A 12532-nucleotide genomic window follows, 5' to 3' on the forward strand; every position below is an offset into this window, starting at 1 on the left:
GGTCTTGATGTCATCCCCAGCATCCTCTACGGACTAGGAGAAAAGGATTTACCGGTAGGTTATCAAAATCCTATTTTTTCACACACACCCTGTGCAGGGCCATCTTTTCCTATGGGCTCAATGGTCTCTTGCCCAAGGGCCACAGCGAGCCCGCAAGGGTCTCATTTGCGCTCGCCAAGATACCGGCAGTTGGTTGCCTATATGCTGGGCGCCGGGATCCTGACCACCAGCATAACATACTACATCCAAAATTACATTATATGCCTCAACTACCAATTGATAAATTATATCTACAGGTTAAATTAACAACTTTTTATCTGCAGTTGATTTCTACAGAATTAACAAACAATTTCAGTCTGGCAGTGCAAGTAGCCAGTTCAAGATCAAGTTGGATATCTCCCTGTTTCAAGCTGAAATGATGTCTAGGTGTAATACCTTTTATGCTGTCCACCCAGCCATATCAAAAGTAGCTTGAGCAGCTTTAACCTGTAGGTTCATGAATTTAGTTTCTGTTTATAATTTGTTGGTTATCAAATTGTCCTTGTACTGCCAAAGTTGCAAGATCCTCGGGGGTTTAGTATGCCATAGTGGATCATTAATGGTCAACTGAGTCCTTATATGACGTTTAAGACCTTCAACAAAAGCACTGACTAACATTGGGAAGAGCTTCTTGCACTCAAGTTTTTCCTCAATCCCCTCATAGTTTTGCACCTTTGTTCTAAATCTAACCCAATACTAATTCAATCGGTCCTTGCTAAATCATCATTATCTATCCCCAGTTAGGCTGACATGGAAATTGGACTGTAATGGCTCTCATCAATTCCTTCTGCTCACCATCTAAAGCACTCCTATATGTGTCTATTGCTCATTTAAATCTTTCACCTTCCCACCCTGTTTCTTATACTCCACGGTTGTATGTAAACCAATAAAATATTGAACCATGTCACTATGTCTAGGTGAGTGCATTTTATATAGCCTTTCAAGTTTAGTTTTAACTTCTGTTGGCCTTTTACTCTGCACATTCAGTACAAATCTGGTTTAACTCTGTCTTAGTCCAAGGACCATAATGCAGCCTCATTAGTAGTTACCATTCTTAGAGGAGCTTGTAGGACTGTCTGCTGCTGTGTTTCTTTACTACATGTCCCAGTGGTAGTAATGTTATCTGGGTATATAGTGGCATAATTTGCTCCCATTTTAGAACAAGTCTTCTCTTTAAGTGGAACAAATACTTTGTCTTCATTTCTTTCTAAACAATATTGAACTAAATTCCCTTAATCATCATCTTTCTCCTTGCAATACAACAAACAGTTATGGGATTTGTGATGTAAATATAAAATTCTATTTTTGTGTGATATGCTATCTGTGCTACATAGGGTGAACATAACTAGATGCTTCCAGCCATACTGTATATACCTTCCACTCTTCAGGCTTTTCCCCCTAATTTATCTCTTAATCCTTTCCATTTATCTAGATCAAAAGTTCCTATAATTGATATATCAGGGTATATAGGGGGAGATTCAAATGTTTGAAAAGTCGGTTGGGTGTCTGTTTTTTCCTGTCTATTAGATAGGAAAAAACAGACTCCCAACTGACTTTTCAAGCATTTGAATCTCCCCCTTTGAATGCCAACTCCTGAGAAATTTCACTGTCACACTTCCATACTTTTGATACATCGCACTTACTGGACTGCCATGCGGAATCTCTAACTTTAGAGATGCTCTGTCTGCTAAGGATTCTCCTTGTCCAGTTGTAAAAGTTTATTTTTATTTTATAGTCTAACCTTCAAAGTCCAATGCAATGGTAATAGGGTGTCTCCCCTATTACAGGGAAATGACTTCCCTTTTGGGAAACCTTATCAGGTTGACAGACACACGTGTTCCACACTCTGCTAAGCTCGGCCTTATAGTGCATATGGTGCTTTTTTACAGTAGGAAGTGTCCCTGGCACTATCCACTATATGGGAGTTTAGCTGTAGCCTCTCACTTGCACTGGCCCCTGTCTAGACATATCCTGCCATCAAGGTTCAGCCAATCACACACACAAGCTCTCACAGAAAACACTCAATTTGGCAAGATATGGCAGACAAATATCCAAAAATTAAACTGTACATTTTTCTTTTAAATTAAGAACGTTATATATCAATAATAAATCTTAACATACAATTGGTTCCATAATTACAATATCCAAAAAGACTTCAACAAGAACAATCCAAAAATAACATACAAAGGCAGCTGACCAGAGGAGTACATAGGCAGAGGAAGAAAATTAGTTCTTACATGTGGCCACAGTTGCTCCAAGTACCAAGCTCTGAGTCTTCTTTCCTGCTAAGTATGTCAATGTTGGGTTGATCTTGATGGGAACTCCATAAAAAGATTTTGACAGGAAAGAATACATGGTGAAGTCTCCTTGACAATTTAATATGTATGTCCATACAAAGTAAGCAAAATCAGAATTGCATGCTGATTATACAAGTCATACAGTCTTATATACCAGATTTGTAAAAAAAACATATGCCCATCACAGATATAAAGTATACAACCCAAATTGGCGTAATCTAAAGCCATGATTGCCACTATAATACTAAAATCTGCAAATTTCCTACTTCTCTGCTTCTTCATGAAACTAGCTAACCACAATTTGTTATATGCCTATGATTCACCAACCTTTCACAATCAATTTATACAATGTAATCAAAATCAAAAAGATATCTCTGCAGACCTGTAAATTTTGCAGTTAAACTACATTTACAATTTTTTAGATGAAGCCTTTTACTCATTCAGCTTCCATTTTGTAATTCAGTTATCCATATTACCTGGTTAGGGCTGACCAGTTGGTAATGCTATAGCCTAAGGGACCAATATAAGAGTGTCCTCAGAGCAGACTGTGGCATTACCTCCCTGGCTAGTGGAGCAGGTGCTACTTTTAAAAACATGGGGGACCCCTTCGTCTCCCCACCCCCCCAACATTTTTGGTACAAGGACTGGTCCAAGAGTCCGATGCTGGTTGTTAAAATACAGGGGGACCACAGTAATTTTTTCCCCCTGATCTATTTATAGGCAGATTTTTGGTAAGGTTTTGGGTGCGAAAAAAGTTTTATGTTTTCCTATGGAAAACATCCGGATGTGAGTTTGGTTTGTGCAGGTTGTGGGATTGCGGGAAACATTTGAGTTTGCATGTTCCCACAGCCTATTACATTGGCCTAGTTGTAAAAATGTTAAAACTCACATATTACACTCGGTCCCTATTACATTTCCTCTGGTTTGCACAGTGTGGAAAAAAACCAAGATACATTCTGCAAGCAGGCATTAGTTCAATGCTACATCAGTCCCACAGTGGTAAATGGAGCAGCAAAACCAAAATTCCAACATATTATCAGTGGAACTTCATAACTTATTAAAGCAACTAGATTCATAGTGAAACTCCCTAGAACTTCTCTCAAAACCATGAAATACAGTACAAATATCTATGCTCTGGACAGGGGCGATACTCACAGAGGCAATGGAGATGCCTGCTTCCGGGTTCCAAGCCATGAAGAGGCACCTGCATATACAGCAGCACCTGTATGGTTCACAGTGGGATCCAATTGTGTCTGCTGCTCTTCCTGTAGAGATGTGCCCTGTGGGCACATCAGTGGTGCTGTTGCTGGCTGGGGACAGCGCTGGGGCAGCTTGTCTGTCCCCAGCGCTGGGTGCGTGGCGGCGGCGGGTGTCCGGTGCAGGGATTACCCTTTTCCCTGCACCAGACCAGAGGCTGCGGAGGAGTTTAAATGTTGGCGCCCTCCGGCAGCCAATCGCGGCTCCCGGAGCAGCGGCCAATCAGAGAGGGGCGAGGCGAGCCAATCGGCGCTCGCCGCGTCATAGGCCCCGCCCCCGGCGTCTGACGTCCAAGCCATGAAGAGGCACCTGCATATACAGCAGCACCTGTATGGTTCACAGAGGGATCCAATTGTGTCTGCTGCTCTTCCTGTAGAGATGTGCCCTGTGGGCACATCAGTGGTGCTGTTGCTGGCTGGGGACAGCGCTGGGGCAGCTTGTCTGTCCCCAGCGCTGGGTGCGTGGCGGCGGCGGGTATCCGGTGCAGGGATTACCCTTTTCCCTGCACCAGACCAGAGGCTGCGGAGGAGTTTAAATGTTGGCGCCCTCCGGCAGCCAATCGCGGCTCCCGGAGCAGCGGCCAATCAGAGAGGGGCGCGGCGAGCCAATCGGCGCTCGCCGCGTCATAGGCCCCGCCCCCGGCGTCTGACGTCAGACGCCGAGCGGGAGCCGAAGAGGTGCAGAAGCGCGCCGAAGCGCGAGGGAGAAGCGGCCGGGACCCGGAGGGAGAAGACCGCACGGGTGAGCGGAGGAGACGCCGCGAGGAGAAGGAGAAGACGGCCGTGGAAAGAGGAGCTCCGGTGGCCGCTGAAGAGGCCAGAAGACGCCAGGCCCCTTGAAGAAGATGTCCTGGCCAGCGGCGCCTCCGTCCCTTCTCCGCGTCCAGCCGCCGCTGGCCAGGACGGGCCAGCGGCAGAAGAGGGTGCCGAAGACCCCCGGATTAGGTAAAGCCTCAGTGAGGCTAACCTTCCCCCTCCCCTTTTCCTTCCTCGACCACCAGGGACGGGCATTAGGCCTGAGGGCACAATTCGGGCACTAGGCCTGGGCGCAGAGAGGAGGTTGGGGGTCATCATTGGATTAGGTGGTTTGGGCATTAGGCCCAAGCTACCAGAAAGCGGCGCAGTAGGCGGGCACTAGGCCCGGGGGCAATTCAGGCAATAGGCCTGTGGGAATATTAGAGGGCATTAGGCCCTAGTGTATTTTAGGCAATTAGGTAATATAAGGTGACCCTGGGCACAAGGCCCAGGTCACCCAACGGGCAACAAGTTAGGCGGGCGCTAGGCCCGTGGGTGGAATCAGGCCTCCAGCCTGTGTGCAGTTAGGGGGCGCTAGGCCCAGGGAATAAGTGCCCCCGAGGTGAGTAAAGGTGGCACTGGGCACTAGGCCCAGGCCACCCTGAGGTGTTTAGGTAGGCAGGTCCACAGGACCTGAGCCTCATAGAAGGTCGTGTACAGCAGGTGGGCAGGCCATGCGGCGCCCACCCCCTTTCCAGCGGGAGGGATTTAAAGGGACAGCACCGTGTGATCTGGTATTCCGATATTGTGATGTATGTTGTTACCGTGCAGGGCAAAGTGTCTGTTTGTTTAAGTCGTGCATAGTTGTGTTGCACCACTCACACGAGCTAGTTTGAGGGCTCTGTTTATGTAGCTAGTGTAGCGGACGCACACTAGGGTAGTTCTTGGCCCTGCACGGCTGTTTCTCTTTGCCTCCTTACAGGGACCTGTAAGTGGAGAAGATCGGAGTGCAAGACTTGTGACGGTGAGTAGCATCCGTGTACGTTTGTCCCTTGTCTGTCCCCGAGCGCCGGAGTCGGGATTGCTCACGGACGTGAGAATCCTTTTCATCACACTACGTGCGAGAGCGCGAGTGTGTGAAAGCTGGGTGGCTGAGGCTTTGTGCCAGTGATGACCTTTCACCCAACCGGTGAAGGTCGCGGTCACCCCTGGGGTATCCCCTTTTCCGGTGGAAGAAGGGTTGATACCCCCCTTGAGGTAACCTATTCTCTCCTCAGCTCGGTCGTCGGTCAGCTCCGAGAGGGAATCGCCGTGTCCGGATCCGATTGAAGATTGCCAGGTCCGTTGAAGGTTCCGGTACCTGAAGGTGAGAGAGAGCGGCGCCTGGTGAGTATCGAATCTACACCTGCACGGCAGCAGGCACCACCACACGCAGCCGCACCCCTCACACTTGGCGTAGTCGGCAGGATCAGAGAGACCGGATCACGGACTCGATGTGGAACACCACCAAGAAGACCTCCCTGCGGATGGCTCCGGAACAGACTCACCCACGGGCGCGTGTGGACCAGAGCGACTGGGTGACGGTGTCTGGGGCAGACCTCCTGAAGATGGTGCAGTGGTCGGTCCAGCGTGGAAAGGAAGAGCGCCGGGAGAAGGGGCGCAAGAAGGCCGCTGTGATGCCCTGCAAGAAATGTCGGCAAACAGGGCACTTTGCCGACAAGTGTACTTGGCGAGAGACGTCCCAAAGAAGGTGGTCCAGGAAGCGGATCAAAGACGTCAGAAGGGCCAAGCGAAGAAGGAGTCCTGGTGTTTGCTCTGCGGAAACTACGGGCATAAGCACAACAGTTGTCCCTGGGACGAAGAGTTGAGCGAAGACGAGGTTGATTCCTGGTGTGAAAGCTGTGGAGATCCCCGACATCGGCTCCTGGAATGTCCATGGACGGAAGACAGGACGGACTACGAGGCCATGGTGAAGCAGATGACGGAGTCTCGTCAGCAACTTTGGAACCGGGTGGCTGCAGAGCCTGTATGTGCGCTCTGCGAGGCGAGAGGACATGCGCTTCCCGATTGTCCGTGGAATGAAGACCGGATGATTGCGGATGGTCGCGCCCAGAGATGGGAGGAGGAAACCAGGGAAAGGGAGCGGAAGACCCTGCTTGAAGTTAGTTCGCAGGTGCCCATTTCCTCTGAGCCGGAACCAACGGGTGAAGATTCCCCAGTGAAGGAGGTGGACCAGGAACCCGTCTTGGAGAAGGTGGCAGTGGCCCTCCCTTGTTGGAAGTGTCGGCGACCAGGACATGCGGCCAGTGAGTGCCCCTGGGAAGATGCCGCGGACCTACTCTGTCCCAAGAAAGTGACCCCAGTAAGGCAGAATCCTTTCCCGCATAAGGCGGAGGTGGACGACTGGGAGGTGAAGAGACCACGCTGCGAAGAAAAGCGTGAAGACCCAGTGACTGAGACGTCCAGAATCTCCCCGCGATGGAACCGTCCACGCCCAGGACGTGCGGAACAGGTGTGTCCTGGGTACCTAGAGATGCCAGCGGAAGAGGAGTACGCTGAGGAAGTAAAGATGCCAGCGGAAGCGAAGGAGTACGCTAAGGGAGTAACAATGCCAGCGGAAGCGAAGGAGTACGCTGAGGAAGCAGAGGTGCCAGCGGAAGCGAAGAAGTACGCTGAGGAGGAAAATAATACCCCAGTCCAGATATCGGAGGAGGACTCGGACTACGGTGAGCTGTCCGCCGACGAATCCCTCCAAGAACAGATGGAGGACGACTCTGGCATCGGAAGCGCCGACGAGAGTGACTGGCAGGATCGGGTGGAGTCGTGCTCCCAGTTGAATGCCCTCCGTGAAGGGGAGGAGGTAGTCCTGGAGCAAGATTACCTGACGAAAGTGCCGAAATGGACGGACGTACGGGGAGAGGATCGCAATGCCGTGGGAGGACCCGTTCCAGTGGAAGACATGGGACCTTTGGAGATGCCCCACGAGGAGATGAGACAGATGGTGGTTGTTGCCCGGGAGGAAACGGATGCCCCGGAGGATTCCACTGTTGGGTGGTGGTCGGTACCACCCCCCTGAAGACAGGGACGATGCCACAGGCGATCCGAAAGGCCAGGAGTGGGTGACTGTTGTCCCCGTGGAGGAAGAGTCCCCTTGGTGGCCAACGTCGAGCGACCGTGAAGAGATGCCACTCCCCCAGAGGATCCGCCGATGGAGGTCAGGAGGTAAGACGAGGAACCCGGAGCTGGAGGTGGAAGGATGTGGGGTCACAACCCGTCCGGGCTGGGCCCTCGAACACAACCTCGCCGGAGGGACCTCGGAATTTCCTGACCCGCGGACAAGGGACATCGTGAGGAACTTTGTAGGGACTACAAAGGAAAAAGGGGGGGGGGGGAATGTAGAGATGTGCCCTGTGGGCACATCAGTGGTGCTGTTGCTGGCTGGGGACAGCACTGGGGCAGCTTGTCTGTCCCCAGCGCTGGGGTGTCCGGTGCAGGGATTACCCTTTTCCCTGCACCGGACCAGAGGCTGCGGAGGAGTTTAAATGTTGGCGCCCTCCGGGAGCCAATCGCGGCTCCCGGAGCAGCGGCCAATCAGAGAGGGGCGCGGCGAGCCAATCGGCGCTCGCCGCGTCATAGGCCCCGCCCCCGGCGTCTGACGTCAGACGCCGGGCGGGAGCCGAAGAGGTGCAGAAGCGCGCCGAAGAGCGAGGGAGAAGCGGCCGGGACCCGGAGGGAGAAGACCGCGCGGGTGAGCGGAGGAGACGCCGCGAGGAGGAGAAGACGGCCGTGGAAAGAGGAGCTCCGGTGGCCGCTGAAGAGGCCTGAAGACGCCAGGCCCCTTGAAGAAGATGTCCAGCGGCGGCTGGACGCGGAGAAGAGACGGAGGCGCCGCTGGCCAGGATGGGCCAGTGGCAGAAGAGGGTGCCGGAGATCCCCGGATTAGGTAAGGCCTCAGTGAGGCTAACCTTCCCCCTCCCCTTTTCCTTCCTCGACCACCAGGGACGGGCATTAGACCCGAGGGCACAATTCGGGCACTAGGCCTGGGCGCAGATAGGAGGTTGGGGGTCATCATTGGATTAGGTGGTTTGGGCATTAGGCCCAAGCTACCAGAAAGCGGCGCAGTAGGCGGGCACTAGGCCCGGGGGCAATTCAGGCAATAGGCCTGTGGGAACAATAGAGGGCATTCGGCCCTAGTGTATTTTGGGCAATTAGGTAATATAAGGTGACCCTGGGCACAAGGCCCAGGTCACCCAACGGGCAACAAGTTAGGCGGGCGATAGGCCCGTGGGCGGAATCAGGCCTCCAGCCTGTGTGCAGTTAGGGGACGCTAGGCCCAGGGAATAAGTGCCCCCGAGGTGAGTAAAGGTGGCACTGGGCACTAGGCCCAGGCCACCCTGAGGTGTTTAGGTAGGCATGTCCACGGGACCTGAGCCTCATAGAAGGTCGCACCCCTCACATTCAAACAGAGCTCTAGGGTGCACCTGCTGCAGAGATAATTGGCTCTGTATCAGTAGCCCTGCTAACACAAAATTCCCTAAGCGGAAGGACAAAGATCCTTTTCCTCAATGTGCAATTGTTAAGTGCTTGTCTCACTTCACATTCAGCCAGTCCTTGTGTAAATGCAACTTAGGGATATGCAAAATTCTCAATACAGCAGGGACGTGCAGTCAGGGAAGGCAGTGCCTCACCTGTCATTAATGATTACAGTAATACAAAGAAGATACTTATGACACATATTCTGTGTCACAAGTATCTTCTTTATATTACTCTAATCATTTTAAGAAATTTAATTAGTTTGTGAGACACTGATAGCAGTGCCTCCCGCTGACAACAGTAAGGGGGATAGAGCGGGTGGGCGGGGCCAAGCAATGGGCTGCAAAAGCCCATTGAAAAAAGCAGTGAAAGTGGCACTTATACATATGCCTCGTTGACAGGGACGAACCCCTGAAAACGAGGCACACGTGATTGGACAGCAGATCTAGTGCTGGATCCGCTGGTTCAATCACCCATACGAGGCGGTGGAAAAAAGTTTCCTCTCTCTTCATTCCCCCTGATTCCTCCCCTGCTGGTGGTAATGTGAGCCGCTGCTTTCCTGACTGGATCCGCCCGTGAACGGTGCTCTCCATTACCCCGCCACTGGCAGCGGCAGGGAGGCTGGAGAGCCAAGTGCAGCAGCAGCAGATAATCAGTGGCAGCCGGTGCTCTCCTCGCCTGGAAGTGGCGGTGGTGGTAAGCCGGAGCTGGTAGTGCATTGTGTGGAAGTGGCCGGCGCTCTCCTCCTCTCAGGGAGCAGCCTCAGCAGTGCCAGCGCCAGCCACACTCTTCTGCCGGCGGCTCTGCACACAGGATCCATGTGAGAGGGGCTGGGGGTAAAGTGGCAGTATTGTTGGGGCATTACTTATAACTAGCACTACAGGGGGCGTTAAGTGTAATTGACACTACAAGGAGAATTATGTGTAACTGGCACTACAGGGAATGTTAGGTGTAACTGACACTACAAGGAGAATTATGTGTAACTGGCACTACAGGGAACGTTAGGTGTAACTGACACTACAAGGAGAATTATGTGTAACTGGAACTACAGGGGGTATTAAGTGTAACGTACTATAGGGGGCATTAAGTTTAACTTGCACTATAGGGGGCATTACGTGTAACTGGTGCTACAGGGGGCATTACTTGTAACTGGCAATACAGGGGGAATTACGTGTAATTGTCACTATACTGGGGCATTACATGTAACTTGCACTATATTTGGGGCATTTCGTGTATCTGGCACTATACTGGGACATTATGTGTAACTGACACTGTACTGGGACATTACGTGTAACTGGAACTATACTGGGGACATAGGGCCTAATTCAGACCTGATCGCTAGCAAGCGATTTTTGCACTGCTGCAATCAGATAGTCGCCACCTACAGGGGGAGGGTATTTTAGCTGTGCAAGTGAGCGAACACATGTGTAGCAGAGCTGTACAAACAGATCTTGTGCAGTCTCTGCACAGCCCAGAACTTACTCAGCCACTGCGATCAAATCAGCCTGTCCGGGACCGGAAATTACATCAGAAACCCTCACTGCAAATGTATGGACATGCCTGCATTTTTCCAAACACTCCCTGAAAATGATCAGTTGACACCCACAAGCGCCTTCTTCGCCCATGCGAATGGATCCGTCGCACAAACACATCGCTGAGAAGTGATCCGCTTTGAACCCGTGAGTGATGTCTGTGCATTGCGGTGCATTTGTATGTGCAGTTTGGACCTGATCGCCCACTATGCGAAAACGCACAGCAGCAATAAGGTCTGAATTACCCCCATTATGTGTATCTAGCACTATAATGGGGCATTACATGTAACTGGCACTATGCTGGGGCATTATGTGTAACTGACACTATGCTGGGGCATTACATATAACTGGCACTGTGCTGGGGCATTACATGTAACTTGCACTATACTGGGGCATTACGTGTAACTTGAACTATACTGGAGCATTATGTTTATCTGGCACTATACTGGGGCATTACATGTAACTGGAACTATACTGGGGCATTATGTCTATCTGGAACTATACTGGGGCATTACGTGTATCTGGGACTATACTGGGGGATTACGTGTAACTTGAACTATACTGGGGCATTATGTGTATCTGGCACTATACTGTGGGCATTAAAATTATCTGTTTCTATACTGGGGCATTACATTTAAGTGGAACTATAGTAGGGCATTACGTGTATCTAGCACTATACTGGGGCATGTCAGGTTCTCCCCCCCCCCCCCCCGCATGGGTGCAAAAGCATCGCATGGCAGCGATGCTTTTGCACCCACTGGCAGACGGCTACCCGTTGCATCCCTGGTCACCTCTGCAACAGTCCAGACATACCTGCATTGTCCAGACCGCGCCCCACCAACAGCGTTCTATCGCCATTGGCACGCCCCCTCCCGCCCCGCGACTGCCTCTGCCTGTCAATCAGGCAGAAGCGATTGCATCCCTGAGATGCTTTTGCATCTCACTGGGCCTCCCAGGTGTGCGCACCCCCCAAAGGGTCTTCAGACTGCAATCGCTGCCATTGCAGCGATCCAGTCTGCATTACCCCCAATATGCAGTACCAGCTAACCCCCCATGTACTCTAATGGATCTGCTGTTCCTAAAAAGTGAGCTGAGGTTTGTATTCTTTTGCTGCTGGGGATGTACTGGAAAAGCCAGTGCCTCCCCAGCCATTGACCTCACCGCACGTCACTGCAATACAGACATGCTGTACATTTGCATTCATGGTATAACGTGTACTGCTCATGCAGTGCATCCCAATGTGATTATGTCTTGTATAAATTAGAGATGAGCGGGTTCGGTTTCTCTGAATCCGAACCCGCCAGAACTTCATGTTTTTTTTCACGGGTCCGAGCGACTCGGATCTTCCCGCCTTGCTCGGTTAACCCGAGCGCGCCCGAACGTCATCATGACGCTGTCGGATTCTCGCGAGGCTCGGATTCTATCGCGAGACTCGGATTCTATATAAGGAGCCGCGCGTCGCCGCCATTTTCACACGTGCATTGAGATTGATAGGGAGAGGACGTGGCTGGCGTCCTCTCCGTTTAGAATAGATTAGAGAGACACTTGATTTACTAATTTTGGGGAGCATTAGGAGTACTCAGTACAGTGCAGAGTTTTGCTGATAGTGACCACCAGTTTTATTTATAATCCGTTCTCTGCCTGAAAAAAGCGATACACAGCACACAGTGACTCAGTCACATACCATATCTGTGTGCACTGCTCAGGCTCAGGCCAGTGTGCTGCATCATCTATTATCTATATATAATATTATATATATCTGTCTGACTGCTCAGCTCACACAGCTTATAATTGTGGGGGAGACTGGGGAGCACTACTGCAGTGCCAGTTATAGGTTATAGCAGGAGCCAGGAGTACATAATATATTATATAGTGAGTGACCACCAGACACACAGTGCAGTTTATTTAATATATCCGTTCTCTGCCTGAAAAAAGCGATACACACAGTGACTCAGTCAGTCACATACCATATCTGTGTGCACTGCTCAGGCTCAGGCCAGTGTGCTGCATCATCTATATATATTATATATCTGTCTGACTGCTCAGCTCACACAGCTTATAATTGTGGGGGAGACTGGGGAGCACTACTGCAGTGCCAGTTATAGGTTATAGCAGGAGCCAGGAGTACATAATATTATAT

The sequence above is a fragment of the Pseudophryne corroboree genome, chromosome 5 (assembly GCF_028390025.1).
Source record: "Pseudophryne corroboree isolate aPseCor3 chromosome 5, aPseCor3.hap2, whole genome shotgun sequence".
In the NCBI taxonomy this organism is placed as follows: domain Eukaryota; kingdom Metazoa; phylum Chordata; class Amphibia; order Anura; family Myobatrachidae; genus Pseudophryne; species Pseudophryne corroboree.